This window comes from Hydra viridissima, unplaced genomic scaffold (genome assembly GCF_058129835.1).
Source record: "Hydra viridissima isolate aposymbiotic clone 2 unplaced genomic scaffold, HvirCarnegie_v1 scaffold_5, whole genome shotgun sequence".
Taxonomy (NCBI): Eukaryota; Metazoa; Cnidaria; class Hydrozoa; order Anthoathecata; family Hydridae; genus Hydra; species Hydra viridissima.
The window spans coordinates 3,878,057-3,895,469 of NW_028324304.1; the positions used below are offsets into that span (position 1 = coordinate 3,878,057).

The 17,413-nt window shown below is 33.4% G+C and overlaps 2 pseudogenes across 1 annotated transcript; both read left to right on the plus strand.

Annotated features, from left to right (window-relative positions):
• The first annotated feature begins 1,072 nt into the window (after positions 1 to 1,072).
• LOC149888054 (uncharacterized) lies at positions 1,073 to 2,663 on the plus strand (annotated as a pseudogene).
• Positions 2,664 to 9,003: 6,340 nt separating this feature from the next.
• On the plus strand, positions 9,004 to 11,652 carry LOC145181942 (uncharacterized; annotated as a pseudogene). Its single transcript, XR_016452945.1, has 3 exons — positions 9,004 to 9,342; positions 9,982 to 10,222; positions 10,465 to 11,652. The product of XR_016452945.1 is annotated as an uncharacterized LOC145181942 (transcript).
• Positions 11,653 to 17,413: the final 5,761 nt, after the last annotated feature.

Consider the following 17,413-nt stretch of genomic DNA (forward strand, 5'->3'; position numbering starts at 1 on the left):
ACAACGATCCAAAGTATACCAGTCGCAGGATAAAAAGTTGGTTCATCGAAAATAGGGTTGCAGAAAATAGGGTATAGATTGGCCTGCAAAGTCACCGGATCTCAATCCGATCGAAAACCTTTGGACGGATATAAAAGAAGCAGTTTAAAGTCAAATACCAAAAAACAACAGGAGTTACGGCAAATTGTCCAGAATGCTTGGAACAACATTCATTTAAAATGTTTTGAAAATTTGACTAACTCAATGCCGAATAGATGCAAAACTGTGATAAAAAACCGGGGGCATGTGATTAAATATTAATTTTTTATTATTGTTTAACTAAATTTATATCATTTTTTTTGTTAATAAATTAAATTATTTGCAATATAACATTAAATAAATTAATGCTACTATTATTATGCCCAACCTGTTTTTTATACTTATAAAATTCTTATAAATAAAAGCAAAAATTTAAAATTTTGTACTAACTATTTTATCATCTTACACCTATTTAATTAATAATCCAGTATCATAATTTCATTTTCAGTAACTGTTTAAAGATAAAAATAATAATTCGTTAATTTTAATCACACAACTAATGTTTTGTCCATAACTGTATATATATAGTAGTTGAGACATGTCATTAATGTCTCAATTACTTAAAAAATAAAAAAAATTTTTTAGAAGTGTTAGTTTCTGTATTTTTATGTTTTTAATGGACTGTTATTATTTTAAAGGTTTTTTTATTTTTGTTTTTCAAAAAAAACTTAATTTTTTTGTCTATATTTAGATATTAATTCCAATTTTTTATTTAATAAACATTCTTCGATTTGCATGTATCAATATTTTCTTTCAGGCATAGTAAACATCTTTTGGAAATATCATTATATGCAGGTTCTGTTTTAACAATGGACCAGTTCAATATAAAATCATTAATTTCTTAATCTTTAATTCCTGTATGTATTTTGATAGCATTGTGTCTTATAAATACTTTTGTTTTTAAAAGAACTGTGGGGTGTTCTTTTGTTTTTTATTTATGCGATATTATTTTAAACAGCAGTTGTAATCAAAAAATATTAAGTTAAACATTATAATGGCAACATCTAATTATGATTTCAAGTTGTGCTCAGATAGAACAAAAAAAAAAAGAATTAATTCAAAGGTTTCAATAATACTTAGAGAGCTATGTATGAAAAATGAGAATTGTGCTAGTATTTCCATGTTAGATAGAACTGTGGATGATATAAGTTTTAGTGAATCAAGAAAAAAATTTGATCAGAATGCATATGTTCATGAAGAGCAAAATGAATCCATATTTACTTTTGATAGGTTAAATTCTCAAAGCGAGTTTTCAGAAAAGTTTTCTCATAGTATTGATAATAAATCTAGTGTTGATTTTGATTATAGTAGGGACGATTGGAAAACTGATGAAATTGATGAAAAGAAAAAAAGTGATGATGTCAACGATAATTGTAACTGCAATGACTGTACACTAAAAAACAAGTTGCGAGATTGGGCGATAACTTACAGTATATCACACTCAGCTTTAAAAAGTTCATTGCACATATTGAGTCCATTACACTCCAATCTTGCTAATGACTCAAGAACTCTTTTAAGCACTCAGCGAACTGTAGATCTTAAGTAAATTGCTGTTAAAGAATATTATTACTATGGGGTGCAGTATTGGCTGCGTAATATTTTAAAATTAAACCAGCCTGATTCTAAAGTTGACCTTTTGCATATTCATATTAATATTGATGGTATACCGCTATTTAATAGCAATTCAGTTTCTCTTTGAGCAATTCAGTTTCTCTTTGGCCAATTCTTGATACACTAAAAGTGTCCATTAAATGGACCTTTTCCCATTGCAATTTACAGTAGTACGTTTTTAAGACACAATATATTCAAACTTCCTTGATTTGTCTGTTGCCATACAGATATTGCTGAGCCCAAATTTATTGTCAAAAAATATTGCCTATGCTGAACAACTCTTAAAATACCTTGTGTTCTCATTTTCTAAATTGTATGGTGAAAATCAACGTGTATATAATATTCACTCTTTAATATATTTGCTCAGTGATGCTAAACATTATGGTGTTCTTAATAACGTATCTGCGTTTCAATATGAAACTTACCTTGGGAGATTAAAAAAATTAGTCCATGAGCCTCAAAATACAACTGGTCAAATAGTACGCAGAATTATTGAAGGGCACTGCAACATCGATGACAACACTTCCAATAAGAAAGAGCCAATGTTGAAGAGAATTCATTTAGATGGTCCTATACCTATTGATTATCGTTCGTATTTTCAGTTCAAACAATACCATGAACCTGGGTAATTTATCTTCACATCCATTGGAGACAATTGCTTTCAGATTGAAAGTAAGTTAGGAATTGTAGAGAATATTTTGCACAATTCTACCTTTGCTGAACCCAATAATGCTTTAGTTGTGTTTGAAGAATTTGAAGATATTGAACTATTTCTTTCAGATCCAGTTAGTTCAATTTCTCTTTCAATATATTTTGTGACCAAGCTTACTCGAATTAGACGAACTTTTCCTGTTGCTACTTTGCTGACAAAGTATTTTCTACTTCCATTTAAACAAGGTTTTTTTGCTAAGCCACAATTTCATTTATCTTTTAAAATAATTTTTTTAAGTCAATTTAATATTTCTATAAATTAAAAAAGAAAATAATTTATTACTTATACAACTTTAGTATTAAACTTTCTTTTGGTGGTGCGTTGAGTGATTTTTTTGTTAAGAACTTGTGTACAATTTGTCACTCCATAGATGAATAAATATTTAAAAAATTTTACTTTGATAAGTTTAGTTGCAATATTAATTTGTAATATTTTTATTTGATTATAAAAAATTTAAAGAATGGTGAGTATTATGACTACATGACTATTAATATTGATTACTAAATTTCAGCTGATGCAGTTTTGATTTTGCTACACTAAAATCTATTCAATTGTTGAATATGTTGAGACTAAAGAGATTGACTTTTTGCCAATGAAGTGGATGGTTGATGGAAATAAACAGAGTGTTAAAAGTTTAATTAAAGATAAAACTGCATTAAATTTTTAGTATCCACCAGTAAAAGCAGCAAGTAAAGTGTCAAACGCCAAAACAATATGCAGTAACCCAGAAGAACACTGGCTTTTATTCAAAGTGCGAATTCTTGGAATTGCAAGTTAGTACTATTGTTGTTTATGGAGATCCTTCTCTAAAATCCTGTCTTTCTCTCTTAATAAGATTTAAAAGCCTAATCATATGTGTTACTTCATAGTCTTTGAAGAATGTTACATTAGCAAATGTAATTGGCTGTAAAACAGCCTTGTAATATTTACAAATTATTTACCGACCACCCGACCGACCAGCCGGGTCGCCGGCCCATCCCGACCGACCATCAACTATGAGATCTCATAGTGGAATGGTCGGTCGGGATGGGCCGGCGGCCCGGCTGGTCGTGTCTCATAGTTGACGTCGTATGCTTGTTGCTGGTTATGCGATGTTTCTAGCATTGCTTTTAGGTTTTTAATTTGTTTTTCTTTTGCTTCTTTTGGTACTTCTTTAGTGGCTCTCCGTTTAATAACTTTGGTGCTTGGCATCAAACACCAAAGACCATCAACTATGAGATCTCATAGTGGAATGGTCGGTCGGGATGGGCCGGCGGCCCGGCTGGTCGGGTGGTCGGTAAATAATTTGTAAATATTTCGTGTTAACAAGATAACAAGAAAAGAACCGGTTTTCAACCAATAGGAAAAAGGATTAAGGTAATCCATAGTATAAAACATGCGTTTCGGAAACAACGCCTCATAACACGCTCCAACTAGCTACAGCTAACACATAATAACTTTCACAAAATGCTAAACACCAAAGTTATTAAACGGAGAGCCACTAAAGAAGTACCAAATGAAGCAAAAGAAAAACAAATTAAAAACCTAAAAGCAATGCTAGAAACATCGCATAACCAGCAACAAGCATACGACGTACTTATGCAATTATCATACACAGTGGATGATGTTAACAAAGCAAACGACTATGCAAAACAAGCAGCAGCGATAAAACCATTAACTGATTCGGAATTGGATGATTTACTAGCTGACGATCAAAATCAATGTACGTCAGCAATGGCAATGAACGAAACTATAATGGAAACGCCATCTAAAAAACAACGAAATATTATAGAAATATCAGACTCAGACATGGACGAAGATGAACAAAAAGAAGAACAAGAAAGACAAACATACATAATTCAATCATTTACTAATTTAATTCGACTTGATACTTTTTTCAGACTTGTATTGTATCCAATATTGGTGGAAGCTCATTAAATGATACCATTAAAAGAATGATGAAATTCATTCTCTCTAATAATCTTGGAAGACTGTGTAATCTTTCTGGGTAATCTGGAAAAGTTTGTTTTTCCAAACTGAAAATATATGCAGTAGTCTGTGGTATGTTATGCTATTCATATAATAATCTTGAGACGTGTAATTTAAAAAATGTTTTTTCTGTGAGTTTTGTCTTGTGAAATATTTTAATAAAGTTTGTGTATTAATACAGAAACTTTATTAAAAAAATTTCATACCAGCAGCTGCTGTATGGAAATTTTTAGCACTTAATCTAAACGGTCAAATCAAAACATGTGTATATCTATCTATCTATCTATCTATCTATCTATCTATCTATCTATCTATCATCTATCTATCTATCTATCTATCTATCTATTTATCTATCTATCTATCTATATTATATCTGTATATGTGTGTGTGTAATTTTTCATTAACATTTAATGCAACCCAAAAAGAGATCGAATGCATTAACATTTAATGCAACCCAAAAAGAGATCGAAGGCGAACTGGGCAGGCGGTTTGCTAACGCGCGAGACCGGGGCCAAGACAGCCAAAAAAAAAATTATCTGTAACATCTTCAGATTCTTTATTATCAGAAATATAGTTAGAATTCAATATATATTCGACTATTAGTTAAAGTATAAAGTATAAAATGTTTACTAAGTTTCAAATTCATTTGAGGATTGCTATACGCTGATACTCATGCGTGTGGTCAAACAGGTCGCAGATTGGTCCCAAGATGCGCAAGTTAACAAACGGTCTCTGTGGGTCATATCCCAAGCATTTCCTGTGCGAGCCCCTTCCAAAAATAATCTCTTGCGGTTCCCATGCGGGCCCCCTGGACAAAACCTTGGGAGTCCCGACTGGAATTCCTTTGCGGGACCCATACTTTAACTAACGTGGGTCCCGCCTAGTTTGGCTGGCTGGGGTGTGGCCACTTATGAGAGTTGCGTCATTTTTTTAAAATCTCAACTCTTAACTTCGAAATATGAGTAGGCCTCTATGCGGAAAAAAGAATTAAGCGCGGTACTTCCTGAGATTTAGGAAAGGGTTGAACTGCAAAAACCTCATGAATACAAAGCGAGCGCTCTTGCAACTACTCTACTACCGCACTAAAGCTAACAACAATTTAGCTGATTTCGACATTGACGAAACCCTGAAGTAACAAAACAGACTCAGTATAAGCCTGTTTTATTTACCTATAAAGATGGTAAATGGGTCAAGTTTTCTGAAAGTTTTTAACGTTTTCAGTCAATTTAAGATGTTCTTGTCAAGTAGTTAATGGATTACTTTTTTAAAATTTCATTAGTTGCTTGTTTTTGTAACCAAAATAACTTTACTTATGTGATTTGAAATTCTAAATTAATCAAAGTTGGTCTTTATATATATGCCTTTATACTTTCAACTTATTTTTAGCTAGCGTCATGGCGAAAAGAAACGAAGTTACGGTAGACGATATCAAACGGAAGGTATTGCGGTATGCCCCTAGCAAAGTTGTTAGTGGGGATGTTGGGCGTCTCCAGAAAGATACCAATGCAAAATAGAAAGTTGTTTTTTCTAATGAATGCTCTTACGCCAGAAAATATGTGCTATTTTTTACTTGTATTTATTATGTTGGTTTAACATCGCTCTACCACATAATGACATTGTCTTTACGTCAGTAATCTGACGTCGTTTCGATGTTGGTTTAACATCGCTCAACGTTGAATGACATCGGAATGCTGACGTTGCCAACCTTTCCATTTCCATCGTAAATCCGACATCGACCCGACGTCAGCTCCGACATCAATCTACCGTTGTTCCGACGTCGCTTCGCCCACTGGGATCTTATAAAGTTTTGCAAAATGAAATAATACACAAACTTTCTTAGTCACAATATCAATAATATAAATACACCTGGTAAGGTATAAAAATATACCTGGTAAGGTATAAAAGAGTTGATAAATGTAAAGTCAAATAAAAGTTAATCGCGAACAAGCATAATGATCAAGAACAAATGCGAAATTATTCTTAAAGCTATCTCTATTCATTTTAACAATTTCTTTACTACGATTGTTTCAAAATTATCCAATGGAATTACAAATTCTAAATTCAACTTTCAAAAGTATCTGACCAGTCCTAATAGTAACTCTTTTTATGTGCAACCAATAACTAAAGAGGAAACCCTCGATTATATAAATTCCACTATCATAGAAGGTAAGAGTGTTGGACCGAACAGCCTTCCAACAAAACTGCTTAAACTACCCAGCAAACATAAGACGTCTTAAGACCGTCTTATTCAGGTCTTAAAGTGGTGTTGTCTACGAATGAAGTCTTGAAGACGTCTCTTAAAACACTGTATCGTCGTGAAAACTTGCGCGTCTTCGTAAGACGTCTTGAAGACGTCTTTACTTTTGGAATAATCCCAGCAAACAAAAAAGACGTCCTTTAGCCGTCTTAAAGACGTTTTTTTAAAAAGACTTTCGGCGTGAATAAATTTTGTGTGTTTTAAAAATGTGAGATTTTTCATATGAAGTTTTATCTCCACCAATATAAATTCTCTAAATCATTATTCTTGCAAAAGGATTTATATAGGTATCATTATGGAAACTGAAAATCGAATAAAGCGTTGTCGCTTGAATAAAAATGTTGAATTTTATAATGACATTTGAAGATGAAGATATTAATGTTTGTAATTTGAATTTGAATCCTGAATTTAATGCTTCTCAGGCTGAGCCTTAAAATCCTTGTAAAGCCCTAAATAATATTTTTAAAGAATGCGGAGAAAACAATAAGTCTTCGAGTTGTAATTATGAGAATTTTGAATGTTGTAATGCAGCACCACTTTTGACAACAGAAACATTAGCAGAAGATTGGCAAAGTGGTCTTCAAAAAGAAAAACTTCTCAAAACCAATTAAACCAGCTTTTGAGTATTCTTAAAAAACATTCAGAGTTACCAAAAGATGCAAGAACCCTTTTAAAACCCTCTAAAGTTGTTACAGTAGACAGGATGTGTGGTGGAACTTGTGCGTACTTTACACTTAAAGCATTCATATGTGATGCACCTTCTCGCTCTTTTCTTAAATGTATACAAGGTCATACAGGATATTACTCCTGTGAACGATGTCAAGTTAAAGGATTTCATGAGGAACATAGAGTGGTTTTTATTGATAACAACCCATCAACTCCAAGATTAACATAGGAGTTTAATTCATTTTTGTACACTGATCATCAGAAATATCTTACTCCTTTAGCTGAACTTATAATATCTTGTGTTTCCAACCCCGTACGCAGGGGTGGGGTGGGGGTTGTAGGGTGCGTACGCACCCCCCCCTTCAATTTTTGAAAGGTCCACATTTTATATAATATTAAATTTTTGATAATATTTTCTGATAATATATTTTCATTTTTATATTTACATTGCCGTTATTAGTAATGATATATTTATAATTTCATTTTTTAAAAATTTACATTATTATGAAAAATTGACCATACTCAGTCACTCTTCATATACTATGGGACACAAAGAGCAAAATGAAAGAAAACGAATATCAGCAGCTAAAACTTGTCAACCTCTAGATGGATGGTGTACAAAAAAACAAACTGAAAATCATAATCAATCTCTCAATAAAAATGCACCAAATACTAATACCGTTATTTCTAAACAACATGATTCTATTGATAGTCCTCCCGCGAAAATATCTTGTACTACCAAACAATCAGATTCTGAACCTCTCGCTTTCACCAATGATGTTGGTAAAATATTGAATGCTACAATGAATTATGAAGAATTGAGTATGGCGATAAGGACACTCGATGATAGTCAAAAGTTCTTTCTCGTGAATAATCAATTCAAGCCACCTATAGAATGTATTTTTCCGTCACAATTTCTTCACAAATGTCAGCGTCAATTCAAGGCAAGATACTTGACGGATTACAAATGGATGGTCTACAGTCATTTATTGTAACGCAAAAAAAACTGCGTTTTGTGTTTGCGTTCCAAAACAAAAACTCACACGCAAACTCAAATGCATTTGACGAAATTTATTGCGTTTACTTACATAAACGTAAACGCAATTTACGCAAATTACTGCGTTTACGCACGCATTTGAAGACCACAATGGATAAAACGGCAGAGTCACATTTTTATAATTTTTCAGTTATGGCCCTTGGGTAATAAAGCATTGAAAAATACTTCTTTTAAGCCAAGTTTCAAATGAAAAAACCGACATAGTCTATGGTAAAATGGAATAAGAAAATATGGTATACAATGGAAAAAACAGCAGTGTCCACCAGTGACAAGGAAAGAAAAGGCAGGGTCTATATAATAACGTTATATGTGACTCTGCCGTTTTGATTTCCATTGTGATCTTCATATATTTAATTATTTCATAATTATTATTTGCTACACTTAATGGCTTTTTTATTTTAAATTAATACTTTTTGAGCACGTAAACACCTATGCCTCCGCCTTTTTTATTGCTTCCTCGTGGTTGGCTAATTAGTTTGTAATTTGCCAAGCTATAATCAGAATTCAACTCTAGAGGACATTCTGAATCATGCCAAGTCTCTGACAGATATGACGTCGAACGTGTAATTTATAATAGATAGAAATTCTTTAAACTTTTCAAAATTTTGCCGCATGCTTCTTATGTTTAAGTGTAATATAGAAAGTAAATTTAAATCTTTTTTTGATTTTAAATTCATAAGGATCAAAATAGGGTGTTTTTATTAAGCTCATTTGAGTTCCAGTACACAAGCTCATTTGAGTAACCAGTACACAAAGAATCTATACTAAAACAAAATGGCTGACTACGATGCTACACCTATTGTTACAGACAAGCCAAAAAAGAGAAAGAAAAATAGCAGTAAGAAAGACATAGCAAAGAAACAGAGGTTGTCATCTCATGTAACTGGCCCTGACTGTAAATGTATAAGACTTAAATGCTTTCAAACAGTCAAAGAAGAGAATAGAGCCTTGCTCCTCGAGTCATTCAATGCATTACCAACAAAGGATGCTCAGGTGAGTTCTTCTTTTAAGTTTTAAATTAAACTCTTTAAATATAGTTCTAGACTATTTTTTTATTTATAATACTAGCTCTAGATTTAGGTCTAGACCTAGATTCATAATTTTAATGCACCTGTTATTCCACCATGAACATGTTGATTAAATAAGACAAAGGGTTTCTCATTCTCATTTTCATTCAAATTTAGTTAGGTCTAGAATAGCTAGACCTGTACATCTGAATCATAACCATGGTAGACATCTGGTTGTATTACTTTGTTATGATACCCAAGGCTGGTATTGTATGTTTAATAGGCATTTTTAACTTAGTTTTTTAGTGGGGTGGACCCAATATCACAGTTCATTGTTCTATTTGAACGCAGCATAACAACAAGCCTAGACGTCTATCTAATAAAAAAAAACTTCTTTATAAAATCGATAATTCCATTATGTTCAACTATCTATAGACAATTCTTGATAAAATCGATCATTCTATTATGTTCAACTTTCTGAGTAGGTCCTAGCACAAAGCAGTGAAATTTATTAATTCTAACAAAGTAGGTAGGCTTATATATTTTTAAATTTTATAAAAATGCTTGTGTTTCCAAAGATGTGTGACCGGTTGCGTTAATAATCTTATATTGCTTCTTTTTACAGGATTCCTATCTTGCTTCACTGATCACAGTCGCGGAGATTAGCCGAAAAAGACCTCGAAAGGAAGAGCCTAAAAGTGCAAACAGTCACTATAAAGTATTCTATCACTATAAAGTATTCCTGAAGAGTACAGATGATGTTGACCCAGATTCATTTGCCTATGTTTGCTTTCAAGCCTTCATCTCCATCTTTGGAATTAAGAAAGGGAGACTTGAGACTATCAAGAGAAGTCTTGCTACTACAGGTAATTTATACTATTAGCAATAGTTTTTTGTTTCAGTTTGTGGAATAAAAAAGCTATTTTTTCTTATCATAGTTAATGTAAAAAAAATGCACATTTTTCTATAATCCTTTCTTGTCTATATATTAATATTTTTCAATATTTAAAAAGAAATGTTGAAATTCATAAAGAGTGCTGTTATTCTCTGAACATGTATTTTTATAACTTTTTTTTAATTTTTTTTAAATTTTTTTTACTCACCCCAGGCCTGCCTCCTGTTGATGGACGAGGAAAGCATGGCAGTCATCACAAAATATCTGATGAACTGCGGCAGAGAATAAGAGACCACATCTCTTCGTTTAGGGGTCGGCAGTCTCATTACTCACAAGAGAAGACGAGACGGCTGTACCTGCCAGAAGAACTCAGCATCTCCAAGATATTTGATTTATATCAAGAGAAGTGGCCAGGAGACAGTTTAGTGTATGAGTCATACAGGCTTATATTCAACAACGATTTTACCATTGGCTTTGGGTACCCAAGAACCGACACTTGCTCAGCCTGCGACCAGTTCTTGGCAAAAATAGAAATTGCTACAAAGACTCTTGAATCAAACCCAACAAATGAAGTCCTCATAAGGGACCTGAAGCAGTTAAAATTTCAAAAAGATCTCCACCAGCGAAAGGCTGACACATTCTACCGGAGAAAAAGAGACGCTAAGCGAAGGGCCAAGATTACACCTCATCTTGAGGCCTTTACGTTTGACTACCAAAAAAATGCCAACCTACCCAACAAGTCCACCAATGACTTTTACTACAACAGAAAGCTCACATAACAATCATTTAACATTCACCAACTATCAACTGATGATGTTTTTCTTTACTGCTATGATGAGACTGTCGCTAGGAAAGGTTCAGATGAGGTGGCTTCTTTCCTGTATGACCACATCACAACCAAGGTCAGCGAAGAGGTTACTCACCTTGAACTATTCTGCGATTCCTGCTCAGGACAGTATAAGAACTTTACCCTGATTCGGTTTTTAGATTATATGGTGCACCATAGAAAAAGGTTTACCTCGGTGACAGTGACATTCCCTGAGCGCGGACATTCTTATATGGAGTGTGACAGGGACATGGGTCCAGTAAATACAAAGTCTAGTGCTAGTGCTCCAGAAGACTGGATAAAAATATTTAGTGAAGCACGAAAACATCCTACACCATTTAACGTGACTGATGTTAAACAGGATCTGGTCAAAAACTTCTCCGGCTTTCTAAGGCCATTGTATAAGAAAGGCTGCCCGTTCCCCACGCGCCCCATTCGGGAAATGGTTTTTAACAAGGATGAAGGTCCGGGGACCGTTTGTCACAGAGACTCATGGAACGGTATTTTCTTGAAAACAAACATCATTGTTCCAACGAGAAAAAACAATTTTTCAGTATGCACAGCAGTGCCAGTAACTTTGTATGAAGACAGACTGGCTATATCAGCTGCAAAGTACAAAGACCTCCAAGTCCTCAAAAAATTTACCACCAATAAGGCATTCTATGATGCTCTGCCGTATGACGATAAAGTTGAAGATGAGGGTCAAGACCAGTGAATGTTCATGCATTTTTTATTTTTTTATTTGTTTAAAATAAAAAAAATTTAAAATTTAATGGTTTTATATAGTAATTTCTTATGTGTTACAATAGAAAAACAGGCAAAGTCCTAATCAACGGAAAAAACAGCAGAGTCCAATCTGAACACATTTTGAAAAAACAAAATTTTCCATGAGCTAACATGATTTTCAGAATATTTATTTGTTAAAATTTGATGCTTAAATGGATGACCTTCCCTTAAAAATTAAAAGAATTGACAGTTTCTCACATAATTTGTAATAAAAAGGTTTCAAACCTTTAATTTAGGTTTTCTCAAAATGTGAAAAATGTGACTCTGCTGTTTTTTGCATTGTGCTCTTCATTTAATACGCAACTTAAGCATATAAAATGCGTTTAAAAACGTAACTCAAACGCAAATTACGCGTATAAATGCGTTTACAAACGGAACTGAAACGGAACGTGCGCATATATATATATATATATATATATATATATATATATATATATTCCATTTCCTATTCCGTATCATAAAATTTACAGTAAGGAAGATCGTGTATATAAAGCATATATATGTACGATATGTACTCAAGTTACTTACTTTGACTCAGTCTTCTCCCCCTTCGCTCGTTGCACCTTACAGTTTAATTTTTTCATTTCATTTTTTTTTTAACAATTGTTTTTATTCTCTTCTTTTGCTTTCTTATTTTTTCAAGTTTAGAATAGGGTGGGGCAAGATGTCCATAAAGTCAACATTATTAATTTACCTAGCTCTTACAAATGCACAAGGGACTTGACTTTAGGAACATCTTGCTCCACTAAAAGTTACAGAAAATTAGTTGTATTATTTGTGTGATTATAATAAAGAAATATTTGTTTTGTGGGTAATTTATTCCACAATATTTCAGGTATAAAAATTTTAAAACTCAATCAATAAAACTAGTTTATTTGCAATTGACTAGTTTTGGATGAAGAAAAATGCCCTTTTATGTGGAGGGCAAAACGTCCTGTGATTATTTAGTGTTAAAAACTTTTAGGTAAGTTAATTTCTTTTGAAACAAAACATAAATATTAAAACTAAATATATACAGGGCGTTTTACCTGACACATAAAAGGCCACTTTCCTCTTTTTACTAAATAATGTTATTCTAATTGTCCCATTGTATGTTTTTTAATTTTATATATAAAAAAAGATCGCTTAAAACGGGCAATTAACCACAAAAACACTATGTTATTGGTCAGCGCACGCGCACACTTTAAAAATTGCTTAAAACAAAGGAAAACTCATTTTCCGCTCACAAATTGAACACAAAAATACTCAGTTGTATACGGTACTAATATTTTAACCAAAACTATTTTTAGAAAAAAGTATAGCTTAATACCTTTAACTAGCAAGCTCATTTCAATTGTTATAAAAATCTGGCTATATTCACTCAATTTAAAAACATAATACACTCATTTTAAAAGGAGCTATTATAATGAGAAATTAAATATCATTTTTAACAAATTTAATTAACAATAGTTTTTTAAATTCGTTATAAAATGACCTAAAAACATGTTAAACACGTAATAATTTGTTTTAATGGATATGTCTAATGGCATTTCCTTATAGCATAAGGAAGTTCCTACAGGCATTTCCTTATAGTATGCAGCTTATACATAAAAGTATAAAAAAAATTAGTTTAGGAAACAAAACCAAGTTTTACTTAATCGTTTCATAAATATCAAATTTAATTTGACACATCAATCTCGCAAGAGTAAAATCTATCATGAGGATAAATGGAAAAAATCCTTGAGAAGTTCCGTGCAAGAATCGTGAAAGAACCACATCTAGTTGTTTTGAAGGAACCAAATTCTCAATTGATAGACCACACAAAAGTCGAAAATGAAGATGCTGAACACAAATTGATGACATTGAATGCATTCTTCGTCGAAAAAGAAATTGCTCTCGATGCATTAATCGGCTTATGCTGTGATGGTGAGCCAACAAATACTGGCATAAGAAATGGGATTTTGCGTCGATTTGAATTGCATTTGAATAGACCGCTGCATTGGTTTGTGTGCCTTCAGCACTTCAACGAGCTGCCATTTCGTCATTTGTTTGACACTTTGGAAAGGTCATCGACCACTGGACCACGAACAACAACCGGAACGTTGGGCAAACAAATTGAAACGTGTGTAAATCTTCCGGTATGCATCATTTGTCATTTTTCGCGTCGATTTTTTCCATTACTAAACGGTAAAACTACATTTAATTCATCTAATTTCTTATATTTTAGCCTGAACATGAATTCGAGATATTCGTGCTAGAGAATATGCCACCTGGTTTAGATCAATTTGAATTATTCACCGATTCAAAGTGGTTATATTGGGTTGGGGAATATATTCGCAGCGTTTTTATATTTTATTTTATTTTACAACGATTTGTTTCTGTTTGACAAAGTGTAAATATTCATTCGATAGAACTCTTTCTGCTCTACAAAACTGTCCTAATCGTCTTTTGGAATGATTTAATTTTTTGTTACTTTTAAGGCTTAAAAATGGAATATCCAGGAGATAAAAAACAACATTTTCGACACCTACTTTTCTTCGCTTTTCATCGAGGCCAAAGCTGCTGAAGCAACCCGGGACATTTGCAACGTATACGGAGACGGTGTCATAAATGGTTTGCAAAGATTAAAAATGGCGATTTTGACGTCGACGACACACCTCGCAGCGGGAGACCTTCTGACTTCGACGAAGAGCGTCTCAAAGCACTTTTAAAGGAGGACGGTCACTAAACAAGTCCTGAATTGGCCGAAAAAATGAACTGTGATCATAAAACGATTCTCAACCATCTTCATTCAATGAGATTTGCTGAAAAATTAAGAGCCTAGGTACCTCACGAGTTGAGCGAAGTAAACAAAGAAAATCGTCTTCAAATTGCTTCTCAACATCTCGCCCGCCATCGAACAATACGTGGTCATAAACAGCGCTTTTTGTATCGAATCGTCACGGGAGATGAGTAATGGTGTCTATACATTAATATGAAGCAAAGGAAGGAATGGGTGGCACCAGGGGATACGCCAAAGCCCAGAGTCAAGCGTGATCTTCATCCAAAGAAGATCATGATATGTGTTTGGTGGGACTGGGAGGGCATGGTGCACTGGGAAATGCTCGATAGGAATGTCACGATCACCAAGGAGCTCTACATTGCCCAGCTACGCCGCGTAAATGAAGCTAGTCAACTGAAAAGACCTCATCGACGAGGCCAAACCATACTCCTTCACAACAACGCCAGACCCCATGTTGCACAAGTCGTCAAAGCCACACTCCAAGAACTCGAATGGGAGGTCCTTCAGCTTCCGGCGTATTCTCCGGATCTTGCACCCGATCTCTGTCGAACCATACGAGGGGCGTTACCTTCGATAATGAAGAGGACCTTAAAAACTGGGTCAATAACTTCTTCGATACTAGACCGGGCGATTTTTGGCGGAAAGGCATCGACAAATTGGTCGAGAGGTGGGAGGAGGTCGTAAACAGCGATGGCGAATACATAATCGATTAATTTATTATTATAAGTAAAGATTTCCCTTAAATAAAAGTCTTTGATAAAAACGCTACGAATATATTCCCCAACCCAATACAAAATGGCCAATGCAATATCAATCGGTGTTGTTCCTGCGGATTTGTCTCACATTAAACCAGGACCAATAGCACATTCATGTCGGCTCACCAAGGCGAATAGATTGTTGCGGTTGTATGTGTCAACTGAAAATCCATCAAGGAATTTGAAAATTCTGGCAAGACACATAATGAAAGTGTATGTGCCGATGCATTTCAACATCAAGTACAATAATTCGGTGGTCGTCGGTACTGGATTATTTTACAAATTCATTCGTTGGACACAATATTTGGATACAATTCTACGCGGAGTTGTGAATAATATCATGAAAGACAATTCATATAACGCACATTCCGAAAATATTTTGTTAGCGATGCAATTTGATGATAAAAAAGAGACACGAAACATCGCAATCAAAAAAATTTTAGAATACCGAAGAAATCTGTACGACCCGGCACATCTTAGAATTTATCAAAAACCTTTGATAAACTTCAATTGCACAGATTATACGAATATGATTGTTTTAAATAAAGATGATGTCTTATTCGAACCACCGTTTACGTATAGCATTACGTATGATCATTTGGAATACGATCATCCACCATTGCCTGATCCAAGAATTCCGGTACACATATAGACAACAGCATCCCGCCATCGGAAATTGCGTAAATGCGTAAATTCCGATGTGAGAAATAGTTTATAAAGGTGACTCCGATGTGATGCCATGGTGAGGAATGGTATCACATCGGAGGTGCGATGTAGTCCGAGGCCGATGGGGAGAATTTCACGCGCTCTCCGATATATTTCGAGATTTACGCATTATCGTAAGATATTTTCGCGTAATTTCACAATAAATCGTATTTAAAGTGTAAACTCGTAATATTGTGGTATTTCCAATGTATTTATCTATAATTACGAAGTTTTCGCAAAATTACAGCAAAATTTTGCAAGCGACCACAAACCATCGGAAAATATCGGAAAATAAAATGATTAAATCATATCGGAGTCACCTTTATAAACTATTTCTCACATCGGAATTTACGCAATTTCCGAAGGCGGGATGCTCTAGACAACAGAAAGACATGTTCAATTGCTGGCTAGCGTTTCTAAACGTGTTTTAGAAAAAAATCGACATAGTGTTATGGCAATTACATCGGAAAGCAGTGCAAAATACCATAGACTTGAAAGCAAGAAAGACTTTCAAAAATAACTTATTTCGCTTTTCTTCCACTAAATTCATTTTTTTAAAATTTTTTACACATGTTCTTATTTTTTAGGTTGATTTTCTATTGAAAAAGATAAATAAAGATCAATTTTACCGAAAAACTTGTAATTTTTCTCAGAAAATAGACAAAAAATAGTTAAAATATGCATGAAACGCCCTCTGGCGGTGGTCATAGGTAAAAATCAAGATCAGAAATGAATTTCTCGACCCCAAAAACCCACCATTTATACCTAAAAAAAGTCAATATAAAGATAAATAAATAATCGAATTTTGAATCAAAATGATGTTATGTTAAAAAATCATTTTTTGAAAAGTGGGAGACTTGAAAATCGAGATAGACCTATGGTTCCTTCACCAAAGTTGCTTATAATTATCCATAGAATCATCCTAGGGGGCGGCTCTAATCGACAAAAATTTTGGCCCGCCCTAATACATATATATATATATATATATATATATATATATATATATATATATATATATATATATATATATATATATATATATATATATATATATTAGGAGTAGTCAATTCAAGGAAATTTTCAAATCTAAAATACCATACACTCTAGATTTGGGGCAAATGTTAAAAAAACAACTCCCAAAAAAATTTCAGGTCCAATCTATCCTTACCTTATTTCTAATCACTTTTTTTAGAAAAAAAATTCTCAAAAACCATCAAAAACAGCCGATTTTCCAGCTCAAAGGGGAAAGTTAAATGAAAAAAATTTGAAATTTTTTGTTTTTTGGGATGTTTATTTTTACCTATATATTTTAGCAAAAATACATGGTAT